This window comes from Notothenia rossii (genome assembly GCF_949606895.1).
Source record: "Notothenia rossii genome assembly, chromosome: 5".
Lineage (NCBI taxonomy): Eukaryota > Metazoa > Chordata > Actinopteri > Perciformes > Nototheniidae > Notothenia > Notothenia rossii.
Genome location: NC_136903.1, coordinates 60,130,271 through 60,145,398, shown reverse-complemented (window position 1 = coordinate 60,145,398; position 15,128 = coordinate 60,130,271). Strand labels below are relative to the sequence as shown.

The following is a 15,128-nucleotide window of genomic DNA, read 5'->3' as shown; positions in this document are numbered from 1 at the left end:
CTGCTGTCCAGAGGACCGTCATTGACACCCTCCATCAGGAGGGTAAGACACAAAAAGAAATTTCTCAAAGAGCAAGCTGTTCACAGAGTGCAGTTTCAAAGCACATCCACAAAAACTCTGTTGGAAGGGGGAAATGTGGCAGGAAACGCTGCACAACCAAGAGAGATGACCGCAGCCTTAACAGCATTGTGAAGAAGAGTCGCTTCCAGAATTTGGGGGAGCTTCAAAGACAGTGGACTGAAGCTGGAGTCCAGGTATCAAAAGTCACTGTTCACAGACGTGTCCGGGAAATGGGCTACAATAGCCGTATTCCCATGGTCAAGCCACTTCTGAACTCAAGACAACGGAAGAGGCGTCTGACTTGGGCTAAGGAAAAGAAGCACTGGACAGTTGCACAGTGGTCCAAAGTCCTCTTTTCAGACGAAAGCAAGTTTTGTATTTCATTTGGAAGTCAAGGCGCCAGAGTCTGGAGAAAGGCTGGAGAGGAGCAAAATCCAAGTTGCTTGAAATCCAGTGTGAAGTTCCCACAGTCAGCGATGGTTTGGGGAGCCATGTCAGCTGCTGGTGTTGGTCCACTGTGTTTCATCAAGCCCAGAGTAAATGCAGCTGTGTACCAAGAGATTTTAGAGCACTACATGCTTCCGTCTGCTGAAAAGCTCTATGGAGATGAGGAATTCATTTTCCAGCATGATCTGGCACCTGCCCACAGTGCCAAAACCACCAGTAACTGGTGTACTGACCATGGCATTACTGTCCTCGATTGGCCTGCAAATTCCCCTGACCTGAACCCCATAGAGAATATGTGGGGTATTGTGAAGAAGAAGCTGAAAGACACCAGACCCAACAATGCTAATGAGCTAAAGGCCGCTATTGAAGCATCCTGGGCATCCATAACACCTCAGCAATGCCACAGGCTGATTGCCTCCATGCCACGCCGCATTGATGCAGTAATCCGTGCAAAAGGATTCCCAACCAAGTACTGAGTGCATTAATGGACATTTTCAAATGTTTGATTGTGTTTTGCTGTTATAAATCTTTTTTTTTTACTTGGTCTGAGGAACTATTCTAATTTTTTGAGATAGGATTTTTGAGTTTTCTTAAGCTGTATGCCATAATCAGCAATATTAAAATAATAAAAGGCTTGCAACATTTCAGTTGATTTGTAATGAATCCAGAATGTATGACATTTTTGTTTTTTTAATTGCATTACAGAAAATAAAGAACTTTATCACAATATTCTAATTTTCTGAGACAGTCCTGTATATCTCATTTGGCTCCTCCTCTTCAATGGCAGCTGTGGCGTAATCTTCCGCCCTCCTTTCACTAATGTCCGATGTCACACATAACAGAGGATTTTGACATTTTACATTCAATCTATACTTAAACACGCCTCTTCTCCTCATATTCTCTTTCATCACTTTTCATTTAACACATTCTAAACGCTGTAATCAATACTCTAAAAATACTGGAAATACTTCATGGCATTTTGGGTTCCGATGGAGTTCCGGATATTGTCACAGGCTACCCACATCTGTAAACAATAATGTATTCAAATAAACTGTACCTTCATTTAATATTCAGCATGGTAGTATCTCGACATCTATAGTTGTAGTGTTAAATCAGTAGGTTTCAGTGTGCATCACTCCATGTCATTTCGCTACTAAATTCACCTCTTTAGGAAATACTTTATTAGCCACATGCTAAATGCTAACCGGAGATGAAGGATTTTCAGAATAAAAGCTTAACAACTGTTTGTGCATGAGAATTTCTGTTTTTTTCAGTATAAAACAGCAGTTAAACTGACTGTATGTTTAAGCTTCATTATACCATCAAAACATTGATTTTAATTTCTAACAAGATACAAACTAGAAGAAAGGTTCATAGAGCCAAAACATTTCAAGTGCTACTCAACTAGCTTTAGATAAGCCAGTCCTTTAGTATATAAGTGCTTTTTTAGTAATTCTATCGCTCGAAGTGGAGTCGAAAGAGATGAGTTTTCAGTTTACAGCACCGGAAGATGTGCAAGCTTTCTGCTGTCCTGATGTCAATGGGGAGCTCATTGAAGATGACGTCATGGCTCCGCCTACACTGCGTTACTATAGATACTACCCCAGTTCCTCACAAGTCTAAAAAACAACTCACGTCAACGCACGTAAGCAACGTGGGCGCCAACGTGAGCGCCCTCGTGACCAAAATATTTGACGGCGCTGATTGGCTGAAATTATGTTTCGGCGGCACAGTTTACTATTGAGACTTTTGCAACGTGCTGGTTGCTGCTGTTTGGCTCGGGGGCAGCGCCCCGTAATGATAAACTAATGCCAAGGGCAAGGCCAGGCAGGAAACATGTGACTTATCAGTAACTTTAGACATCATAACACAATTTTAAACAAGATTTTATTGTAGATTATACATTTTACTGATACCAATTGTATGATATTTACCTTGTTCATTAAAAATAAAAAATATAAAATATATATATTTTTTAAATATATATATTTTTAAATATATATTTTTTAATTTAATTCTTTTTTTTAAAAAAAAAAATTTATGTGGGAAGAGGTGGGGCGGCGCCCCTAGCTCCCCTATGGGCCGGCCGCCACTGCTGAGGAGGGAGGGGAAGGCCTCTCTGAAATATTAAAATAAATCAGAGAATTCCGCATGGAAACTGCTTGTAATTTTGGAGTATTGAAGGAGGAAAAAAACGACTTGAGAGAAGGCTTCGGAGAGCTGAAAATAAGAGCGGATGCAGCAGAATTAAGAATCGCAGAAAATGAAGACCGTGAAATCGGTATGACAAAAGTACTCCTTCAAAGTTTACGCATGCAAAAGCAACTGGAAAATAAATGTGAGGAACTTGAAGGCCGGGAACGACGGAACAACCTGAGGATTTATTCAGTGCCCGAAAAATGTGAGGGAAATAGCATGATGGATTTTGTGGAAAACTTAATACGTGAGAAACTGGATGTGAGCGGCGAAATTCCCATTGACAGAGCGCACCGGGCAACGGGGCATCTCACTGGGCACAGCGACCGTCCCCGATCAATAATAGAACCTGTTAGCATCTGGCATCTGTTAGCATAGATCTAGCTCTCCGGCTTAGGCTCCATCTATGTCCATCTATGTTCCATCTTTAACGCCATTGATCTGTGGAGGATCTGCCGCGGTTTGAGGGCCTGCCGTCCACCCATTTCTGCTTCTGCTGGTGGTGGTTCCCACGGCTGAAGGCCGCTATCCACCTGCTGTTAGAGGCCTACTCCCACCTGTTGGGTGCTACTGTGCGGGGGAGGCCTGGTCTGGAGATACCGCGGAGAAACCGGAGTGTTGCCACACTGCTGATTGCCTATTTCCTTGCTGCTGTCCTGACGTGGTTTTGCTTCGGGAACATCGTGGATGCTGTTGAGCTGGACTGGGAAAATGGCAAATGTCGTGTTTCTGCTGTTTCTGCTGTGCCTTTTTTTGACTGTGCTGGACAAGGAGAAGTTCGCTAGTCATCCTGACAATTCTGCTGGATGCGGGTCCGTTCTGCCGCCCGCAGTGGACATCCCCTGTACAGGTTCGGATGGGTTGCACAAACAATTGCTAGTTGCACTGTCGCGGACATTCATTTCGTCAAATGTCTGTCTTTCTCACATGCCTGCCACAATGGTCCTTCAGAATTGTTTTTTGAACTCTAATCTCACTTTTGCGAAGTTTGCTGGTGACTCTAGAACAGCTGAAAATGTATATGTGTTGATTAAGAGGAAAAGGTGCTTGGTATTTTTATTGTTGTTACTATCAGGAAATGTACAGCCAAATCCGGGTCCACCTGGTAGTTTTAGTCAAATAGCTACTCCTGCTGATTTTAGTTCTAGATCGGGGTTAGGTTTAATTCATTTAAATGTGCGCAGTCTGTTACCTAAATTAGATTTTGTCCGTATTTGGGCGAGTTCAACTGATGCTGATGTCATTGTCTTATCAGAAACGTGGCTAGACAAATCGATCTTGGCCTCTGACATTTACATAAATGGTTACAATGTATATCGCACTGACCGTCCTAAAAAAGGTGGTGGCGTTGCCATTTATGTGAAAAATAAGTTTTGTGTAACAAAAATGGTTTCCAAATCTGTTAGTAAACAACTAGAATTTTTAGCTGTGAATGTCGAAGTAACAAAGGGTCAACAGGTCATGGTGGTGGGTTGCTACAGGGCCCCCTCGGCTGTCAAGGACTCCTTATCTTCATTGGCAAAACTGTTATCTCAACTTTCCTACAAGGAAATAGTGCTGCTTGGTGATTTTAATTGGGATTGGTTAACTTCTGTGTCAGAGGATTTTAAAAACCTGTGTACCTCTTTGAACATTACTCAGATTATAGACAGTCCTACTCGCCCAAATATTAAGTCCCCAAATAAATCCTCCTTAATTGATCTAATTTTAACAAATGTTCCATATAAATACTCATCTGTGGGAGTATTTGCTAATGATGTGAGTGACCACTGTGTTGTAGCCACAATTAGGGACACTAAGGTCCAAAAAGTTAAACCACGCATCATCACAAAGAGAGATAAAAAACACTTAGTGGAGCAGGGTTTTTTACATGATCTGTTTGATTTTGATTGGGGAAAAATCGATCTGTGTGCTGATGTAGAAACTGCATGGTCTTATTTTTATCTTGGTTTTATAAAAATTATAGATAAACATGCACCTCTGCGTAAATTTAGAGTGAAGGGACGAAACAATCCCTGGTTTTCTGCTGAAATGTCCAGTCTCCTTCATGAGAGAAACAATGCCTGGGCAAAGGCTAGGAAATCAGGCTCAGAGGTAGAATGGCTACGCTTTAGGCAGCTAAGGAATAGCTTTACTTCAAATGTCAAAAGTGCTAAGTCAAAGTACTATTTGTCAGTTACCACAGAAAACCTGAATAATCCTAGTAAATTTTGGAAAGCCATAAAATCGATTTCCACTGGTGATATCCCAAATGAGCTACCTCCGTACCTCACCACAGCATCTGGCATTATATCAGACAGGGCCACCATGCTAAATTGCTTTAATAAGCATTTTGTCTCTTGTGGCTCTCTGTTTGATTCTGTCACTGACTGTGCTTCTGCTTCTGTGAACGCTCCAGTCCTTGACTCTGAACAATGTGGTCTGGAAAACCCTTTCAGTTTTACTCCTTTAACTGTTGGTATTGTCCATGAAGCTTTATCCAAGTTAGATCCTAAGAAACCGGCTGGCCCGGACAACGTAGAACCTTTCTTTTTAAAGATAGCTGCAGATTTTATTGCTCCACCTCTTACTTCTCTTTTTAACCTCTCCCTCAGCACAAATACAATTCCTAAAGTATGGAAGTCTGCTTATGTCCTGCCTCTACTGAAAGGAGGGGAGGCAACTATTTTAAATAACTATAGGCCAATCTCTAAATTGTCAGTTTTGGCTAAGGTGCTCGAACGACTTGTGAGTGAACAAGTAAAGGAGTTTTTATGTATAAATGATATCCTGTCTAAACATCAGTCAGGCTTCAGGAAGAAACATAGCACCATCACTGCAACAATGAAAGTGGTAAATGATATTACTAGTATGCTAGATAATAAACAGAGTTGTGCAGCTCTGTTTATTGACCTTTCCAAAGCGTTTGACACCGTTGATCATCGTGTCTTAAAACAGAGGCTACTCAGTACTGGCATATCCAGCCATGCAGTGGGGTGGTTTGTGAACTACCTCTCTGAAAGGTCCCAATGTGTTCACTTTGATGGGCTGTCTTCTGAGTGGTTAAACATTGCTAATGGTGTTCCTCAAGGTTCTGTTTTAGGTCCACTTTTATTCTCCATATATATCAACAGTTTAGGTGAAAATGTGGATGAAGCTACTTTACATTTTTATGCGGACGATACCGTGATGTATTGTGCAGGTACCTCCATTCAGGAGGCGGTTGTTAAATTACAGGCTGTTTTTAACATTATTCAGACTCAGCTCTCTGAACTAAAGCTTCTTTTAAATGTGGATAAAACCAAGATAATGCTCTTTTCAAAAGCTAAAAAGTCACCAGAGCCTGTTTTAGATATTGTATCAACGCAAGGAACAAAACTTGAAGTTGTTGCCTGTTACAAATACCTTGGTATCTTGCTTGATGACTGTCTCTCTTTTAAACTTCATGTCAATAACCTGCTTAAAAAACTGAGGGTTAGGCTAGGTTTCTTTTTCAGGAATAAGTCCTGTTTCTCGCTTGAGGCCAGGAAAAGGCTAGTCACTGTGACCTTTTTACCTGTGCTGGACTATGGTGATCTGCTGTATATGAATGCACCTGCCAACTACCTAAGCAAACTAGATGCTGCGTATCATAGTGCTCTGAGATTTGTCACTAACTGTAAAGCACTTACTCATCACTGTACATTGTATACCAAGGCAGGTTTACCATCACTCATTGTACGGAGGCTCAGTCACTGGTACACTTTTATCTATAAAGCTATGTTGGGCAAACTCCCGTATTATATCTGTTCATTGATAAAGCAGAAAGTTGCAAGCAGCTATTGTCTGCGATCACAGGATATAGTCTTGTTAGATGTGCCAAGAGTAAGGACTGTCTTAGGTAAGACAGCTTTTATGTGCGCAGCTCCACTTGCTTGGAACAGTCTACAGGCAAAATTGAAATTGAGCATTTTTATTTCTTTGAATGTATTTAAGGCATGTCTAAATGAAATGCTTTCTGACACTCTGGGTATTTGTAAATGTTGAATATGTAAATATGATATCCTCTGTTGTTTGTATGTTGTTTTTATGTTTCATGTGGAACTAAATGATGCAGGTCTCCCTTGTAAATGAGATCGATGATCTCAAGGGACTAATCTGTCTAAATAAAGGTTTGAAATGAAATGAATAGTCCGCTTCCAAAACTACAACATGAGGCAAAGGGTGCTACAAGCCGCCTGGGCAAAAAAACCCTACATTAGGGTGAAAGATTGCAGGATTTTCTTTGATGAGGACTTCACCACCCAAGTGTTCAAGGAGCGAGCAAAATAAAGACAAGTAAGGAAGCAGCTCCAGGAAAGAAACATCAAATCCCGCATTCTGTTCCCTGCTAAACTGAAATTATTCGAGAAAAATTGAAAATTCAGGGTGTTTAACAACCCACAAGATGCGGCACATGGTCTACTGGAGTATGGTGTCAACATGGAGAGTCCAGCAGGAGAACCGGACTTGGAGTCTACTCTTCAGGCTTCAGGATGGCAGACTCACTGCTCCAGGAACCGGAGAACCCCAGGATGTGAGCTGATGTCGGACGTAAAGACATTAATTTACTCGCTTGATCGGCATGAAAGAGCAAAGAAATGAACAGGTATGTGTGGAGGGAGTTAACTCCTTGCAGACGTACATGGAAAACAATAACAACACATAAATGACTGAGCCACTCGGAATCTTTTCCAGATTTGACAACACAGAGTATAACATGTACAATTTTGATTATGATGTCGATTCAGAGAATCATGTGTTCAATCATATAAGTGACTCGTGTAAATATTATACCGATGATCAATTTAATGACAATGTTGGACTTGAAAATACATTTTCTTTAATACATTTCAACTGCAGGAATCTGTATGCAAACTTTAATAAGATCGCTGAATACCTACATACATTTAAAAGTAAATTCAAAGTAATTGCCATATCGGAGACTTGGTTAAATAAAGACGAAGTCACTGATTTCCAAATTGAGGGTTACGTTCTACACCATATCAACAGAACCAATAAGAGAGGAGGGGGTGTGGCTCTTTATGTGGACAGCGTCCTAAAATGCACACTGGTTGAAAAAATTTCAATTGAGACTGATGATTTAATGGAATGCATAACTATAGAAATTGAAATGGAAAGGAAGAGAAATGTTGTTGTGACTTGTGCATATAGAGCACCAGGATCAAATGTAGAACTTTTTAAAGATAGTTTAGGAGTATTAATGGATGGCTTAAATGAAAATAAAACATGTATTATTTGTGGGGATTTTAACATCGACCTTCTAAATGTATCTAAATACAAAACAACTTCTGATTTTCTGGATACATTGTACAGCAGGGGGCTTTATCCCCTAATCACTAAGCCCAGTAGAATAACATCAACTTGTGCAACATTGATCGACAATATCTTTACAAATGTCATGGAAAACAGTGCTAAGAGTGGGCTAATAATAAATGATATAAGCGACCATTTACCTGTATTTGTAGCATATGATTGACAATTAAAGAAAAAGAAGGAAGAGACTCGCAGTAGATATGTCAGGGTAAGGACTGCTGAAGCAAAAGACAAATTTAGGAGTGACCTCTTAAAGGAAGAGTGGAGAGGGGTTTATGTAGAAGATGTAAATGCTGCATATGAGTCCTTTCTAAAAATCTACATATCACTGTATGACAAACATTGTCCCACTGTACTCCGTACATATAAAGGTACTTATCATCAAAAGCCTTGGATAACCAAGGGCTTACAAAATGCTTGCAAGAAGAAAAATAACCTTTATAAAGACTTCATAAAATGTAGGACAAAGGCAATTGAAAAGCAATAAAAGGCATATAAAAATAAGTTGACAGTTATCATGAGACAAGCAAAAAGAGAATATTATAATAATATGTTAAAAGAAAAGAAAAATGATATCAAGGGCACATGGAAAATCTTAAATAATGTTATTGGAAATAAATCTGTATCCACTGGCCTGCCCAGTCACTTCATTGATGACAAAATTAAGGTCGTGAAAAACATGAATGAAGTGGTACATGAATTTAACTCTGTTTTTGTAAATGTCGGACCTAATCTTGCAAAGACTATTCCAAAACAACACGATGGGCAAAAAGAGGATGGCGGAATTGGGGGAAGTAAAGTGTTGCAGTCAATGTTTCTGGGAGAGATAAACGAAATTGAAATTAGATCCATTGTAGACAAATGCAAAAATAAGACTTCGACAGATAGTGATGGGATCGACATGACAATAGTGAAAACGACTATTGACTGCATAATTAAACCGCTAAGCTACATCTTTAATCTTTCATTTCAGACAGGTATCTTTCCAGATAGCATGAAAATAGCTAAGGTTATCCCACTTTTTAAAACGGGACAAAAGCCAATTTACCAACTACAGACCAGTGTCCTTGCTTTCACAATTTTCAAAGGTCCTTGAGAAATTGTTTGTCCAAAAATTTGATAATTTTATTGAAAAAAATGAGTTGAGTGAGAGTCCAAATGGATTTAGGAAAAATTGATCTACAGCTTTAGCTTTAATGAAAATAACAGAAGAAATTACAACAGCTATAGAAAGAAAGAAATACACAATAGGTGTATTTATTGACTTAAAAAAGACATTTGACACCATAGACCATTACCTATTAATTTCGAAATTACATTCATATGGTGTGAGAGGAATAGTTCTAGATTGGTTAAAAAGTCATTTAGATAACAGACAACAATATGTGGAATTTGCTGGCAGTCCATCAGTGTATGAACATAGAATGTGGTGTCCCGCAGGGCTCGGTTTTAGGGCCTAAACTTTTTATTTTGTACATCAATGACATATGTGAAACGTCAAAATTATTGCAATTTGTGTTGTTTGCAGACGACACAAATGTATTTTGTTCAGGAGATGATTTAAACATTTTAGCAAAGTTTATTGGACATGAAATGGTCAAACTTAAAAGATGGTTTGATGAAAATAAGTTAACTCTAAATTTGAATAAAACGAAGTTTATGATTTTTGCTAATATAAAAAAAGATGAAAACATTTCACTGTCCATTAATGGAGTTTTTATTGAAAGGGTTTCTGAATTTTGATTCTTAGGGGTGACGCTGGATGAAAACCTGACATGGAAATCACACATAGCACATGTTAAAACGAAAGTATCTAGGAATATTACTGTTCTAAACAAGGCAAAGTATTTGCTAGATTACAAGGCATTGAGGATGTTGTACTGTTCACTTATTTTGCCATTTTTCATTTATTGTGTAAAAGTGTGGGGCAACACGTATATGAGCAACATAAAGCCATTGTCAACATTACAGAAAAGGGCAGTACGAATAATTCATAAAGCTGACTCAAGAGAACACACCAACAGACTGTTTTTTAAGTCAGGACTCTTGAAACTCAAAGACATATCTGAGCTGCAGACATTATCAGTAATGCACAGGGCAAAAAGCAGAATGTTACCAGCATATTTACAACAGTTGTTTGTTTTTGGATCAGACAAGGAAGACCACAGAAGGAAATTAAATTTTAAGCATCCATATGCAAGGACTACTCTTAAACAAATGTGTATTTCGGTGGTTGGTGTATAATTGTGGAATTCTCAACAAAAGGATCTAAAGAATTGTATTTTTCAGTTATAGAAGTTGTATAAATTAAGAAAGATGGGACTATATGAAGCAGAATGTGAATAAGTCTATGTACTCTGGTCCTTCATGTTTTTGATGTCTTTGATGTGATGACTCCTCTGTATTTGCGGGTCCCATTGCCATTGTTGTTGTTGTTATTGTTATTGTTATTATTATCATCTTGCGCAGGGGCGCCGCCAGGGATTTTGGGCCCCATGAAAATATATCACATTGGGCCCCACCACCAGGCACAGGCCACTTTGTTTATAAATTACCTCGAGGGCCGTACCAAATGGTCTAGCGGTCCGTATACGGCCCGGGGGCCGGAGGTTCCCCACCCCTTCTTCAATATAATAACATTAGTATTAATATCATAACCAAAATGTCGGTGATTAACATGTAGTTTACCTAATACAGACTCACTCACCGCTTCAAACTGTCCATCATCCAAATAGACTAAAAGCAGTTTTTTGTTTTATATAGATCATTGGCTATGTGGGAAAATACTGTGTTTGAAATGTATAATTAAAATTAGATGTTAGCTTTTGGTTTTGATAGATATATATATATAGTCTCCCTTCAAATATATTAAGTTTCATGTCATTGAACACAATGCTGCTCACCTCCTTCAGTTGGGAGAAAAGCTGGTTCAGGTTCAGCATTATGGGGGGACAGAGCTGCTGAGCTTAGAGATGGATCTGTTGGTCCTGGCACCAGGGGGAGGGACAAATGATTTAGTATGAATAGGCGCTAAAAATGTGCCTGCATTTATTAAAGGTAAGGAGGTCAGAATGGAAAAACCAGCTCGAGTGCGCTAGAATTTGAAAATACACAACCGAAAAAAATCTGCCCCTTCCTTGAGACTTCCTTACAGAGCCCCTCCTCCAACACACACAAATGCGCACATGACCAATGAGGGCACAATATAAGTTTGTGCACAGATGGAAGGCTGACAGGCAGGTAGGCCATCCATTTATTTTAGCCGGGCCGGCTCAGATGATTGGTCGTGCTTTTTAAAGCGCCACGGCTTCCACAGATGAAATGTTTGTATGTATTTATTGTCAAAGCATTTAATATATTCATTGCTATCGGGATGTTAAGAGCATTCCGTGGAATATAACAAAAAGTGTTTCTGAAGTGAATTACCTACCCTACCTTTAAATATCAGCTAAAAGAGCAGTGAAATGAAAAACCTCTGAATTTTCTGTAAAGATATTAACAGTAGTCTACTTAATGTCAGTTTAGTAAAAACAAAACATTAGCTAACAGAATAATTTCCACCACTCATGGACCATACCTTTTCTTGTGAAAAACTGGGTGACATACTGTCGCCCTTTAGTCCCTCTCTCTTGTCTTTCTCTCCTTTCTCTTCTTTTCTTAGAGCCTGACTTTTTGAGTCGTTGAGACATCGTACAACACAAGTGTAGGCTAAGTACTAGTATCCCTCCTCACATGTTTTCACTCTCTGCAAGTGCCGGTGCCGCACCGCGTTTGGAGGCAGGACCAAACCATTACATGTAAATAGAAGGGGGTGTACAGAGGCTTTGGATAATTAACTGTTGGAAGAAAATAAGTTAAATTAATCGTAAGTTTAGTGAGTACTTTATCAATATAACGTTCTATTAATGTTAATTCTTGAGGATTGATGAAAGGTTACTTAAACATTTTTTTCTTAATGTTCTAAACATTTCGGGGCCCCCGTCAGTCACGGGCCCTTAGAATCCTCCTAACTTTTCACCCCCTTACGGCGCCCCTGATCATGCGTCACTTTCCACCTTCTTCTCCAGTAGGACTCAGATGAGGGTGTTGCACTTTCTTTTCTTTTCTTTTCCTTATACATGTGATGTTTTGGTGTTGTTTTGTTTCTTTCCGTTAACCGTTAAGTGGGAAATAAGTATTTTTTTTGAGTTTCTCTTAGTATCCTAAGATACTGTTATGTTTGGCTGTGAAAACGAAAAAAACAAATATTATTATGAAGGGCAGACCATCTATTTGTATTTATTTGTTTTTTTTAGAAAGGGGCAGGTCACATAAGATTTTATTCTTCTCCCTGCTCCTTTTCGCTCAATGGTGTTTTGGTAGTCATGTTTTGTGGCAATTATTGTATATTTGGTTTTGCGTACCATGAGCGGGACTAATACAAATAAAATGAAATGAAAAAGTGGATTCTAGCAGTTACTGGAAGCCAGTGAAGTGAGCGGAGTAGCGGCGTGGTGTGGGATTGGAACATGTAGGAAGGTTGAAGGCCAGACGAGCCGCTGCGTTCTGGATGAGCTGCAGAGGTCGGGTGGCACATGCAGGTAGACCAGCCAGGAGGGAGTTGCAGTAGTCTAGGCGTGAGATGACGAGAGCCTGGACGTATCCTAATGTTGTATAGAGTGTATCCGCAGCAGCGGGTTGTAGCAGCGATGTTTGCAGTGAAGGACAGTTTGTTATCTAGGGTCACACCCAGATTCCTGCAATCTGAGTCGGGGAAACAACAGAGGGGCCGATGTTGATTGTTAGGTCAAGAGTGGGACAATCTTTTCCCAGGAGAAGAAGCAGTTCATTCTTATCAAGGTTGAGCTTGAGGTGATGAGCAGACATCCACCGAGAGATGTCAGCTAGACAAGCAGAGATGCGTGCGACGACCTGGGTCTCTGAGCGGGGAAAGGACAGAATTAATTGGGTGTCGTCAGCATAGCAGTGGTATGAAAAACCATGTGGGCTAATGACCGATCCGAGCGAGTTTGTGTACAAGGAGAAGAGGAGGGGACCAAGGACAGAGCCCTGAGGAACCCCTGTAGTTAATTGACAAGGGTCGGACTCGGACCCTCTCCAAGTTACCCTGTAGGTGCGGTCTTTGAGGTATGAGGTGAGGAGTGTAAGGGAAACTTCTGCAGCAATGGAGAGTCAGGACTCAGAGAGACACGAGGAGAGTTGGAGCTTTGATGTCAAACAATGATGTTTATTTACAAGTATCGGCCGGAGAAATTCACATCACAAGTCACAGCAGCCAGAGATTCTGACTGCACTGGTGGGTTGCCATGTCAAATCTGACCAGCCTCTCTCTGATAGACCTTTTAAATAGTTTACAGAGAGTTAATCCACATATTGGGGGATGGTAAGTAAACACCTGGGAACCAGGGGCGGCGCCAGGGGGGAGCTAGGGGATTGCCAAAAGCACCCCCTAAGCACCCCCAAGAAATATGTGGGGGTTTTTTTGTTGAAAATTATTATAATTATTTTTATTCAATTAAATTAGGAAAAGTATTGATTACATCAATGCAAATGTGAAACGAAAACATTTTTGACCAAAAACATAAAGCCAACACAGGTGATATTATTAGGCCAATGGCCAGCACCCATTAGATTTGTGACCTATCCATAGGCTAAATTACTTAGTGACAATTGAGTGACTTCCTGTTAGCTAGAGCGCCAAATTATTTGCTAACAGCAAAGTGAAAAATGTATAGTTTTTTACTCCTTAAACGTCCACGTGTGGACACTCAATCAAAACCACCTGAAAGCGAGAGGGATTCTGCACATAATAGGCCTCGTTAGTACAAGTAGCTTACTTCTGGGTCTCTGTGTTTCATTCAAGCTCTGCTCTGTGTGTGTGTGTGTGGCACGAGCCATTTTGTGTGCGTGCGCGAGCAAGTAAGAGAGCTCGCGCACCTGTGGGTATCTACCGTATCTACCGGAGATCGTTGTGGTTAGCATCTGGCGCTAGGTAGCCAAGCTAACGGATATAAGAAGCTTTTTCAACAACAAGGTGGAGGGAGAACTCTCTCCTGTCAGACTGAGAGTCTCTGATAACCTCAGCTCAGGTGAAGTAAAGGACTCTCTCAGTGTTTAGATAGTTCACTTTAGTCTAGTTATCTCAGTGGGTCTCAAACGGTTTGTTTTAATAGGGGAGTGTTTTGTAAAATATCTATAAAGAAATAGAAATCTGTCTACAGTTGTGTTTCATATGGGTGTTGAGAGATGTATCCATAGATCTCTTCATTTTGCTCTCAAAGTGCACCAGATTGATGCTTTTAACTTCAATATTTAAAAAAAAATCTTCCCGGGGGAGCATTCCCCCGGACCCCACTAGAGGAGGTGAGGACCCTCCTATAGGAGGTGAGGTCCACTCCCCACTTCTAAAAATAGCACTTTACCCCTGCCCCTATGCCGTGAGCTGATTGTCAAGCCTTCATTGTAACAGTCGCGGGTACACTGTGTGTGCGTGTGGGGAGTGTTGCAGTAGAACATTCAACTGTAGCGCTGGTGCATTAATGGGAAACCCTTAATGTTTGAGCACCCTCTATGAAACGTCAAGCTACCCCACAGCACCCCCTAGAGAAAATCTTTGGCGCCGCCACTGCTGGGAACACTGGCGATATCTCCAACATTCTGGAGATACTCTTAGGCTCTGTGACCGATAGTTGACCGGTCATAAAACTGAGACTAAGTGCAACAGCACATTCCTTAAAGGAGATAACAGACATCAGGGTTGGTGTTAAACGTCAACAGGCAGAAGGTTTAAATATCTAGAAGTAAGACAGAATTATTCCCTCACAAGGAGGGAAAGTGCAGAGCCTGAAACTCCAAGTTATTGGATAGTGCGAAGGAGGATCTGATGGTTCACCGTGTTGAATGCAGCAGACAGGTCCAAAACGATGATGACAGAGGAGAGGGAGGCTGCTTTAGCCGTGTTCCTCAGAGACGGCGAGGAGAGCAGTTTCTGTGGAGTGACCTGCCTTGAAACCAGACCGGTGCGGATCCAGAAGGTTTTTCTGATGGTGATAACAGGAGAGTTTTTTAGACAGGAACGGGAGGAGAGAGAT

At 40.6% G+C, this 15,128-nt stretch overlaps 1 protein-coding gene across 1 annotated transcript in view; it reads left to right on the top strand.

The window, feature by feature from the left end:
- The first annotated feature begins 13,906 nt into the window (after positions 1–13,906).
- tmem74b (transmembrane protein 74B) overlaps positions 13,907–15,128 on the top strand; it is a 41,498-nt gene continuing 40,276 nt past the window's right edge. Inside the window, exon 1 of the mRNA XM_079683353.1 lies at positions 13,907–14,126. The gene's annotated coding sequence lies outside the window, so the exon portion shown is untranslated. The remainder of the gene's footprint in view (positions 14,127–15,128) is intronic.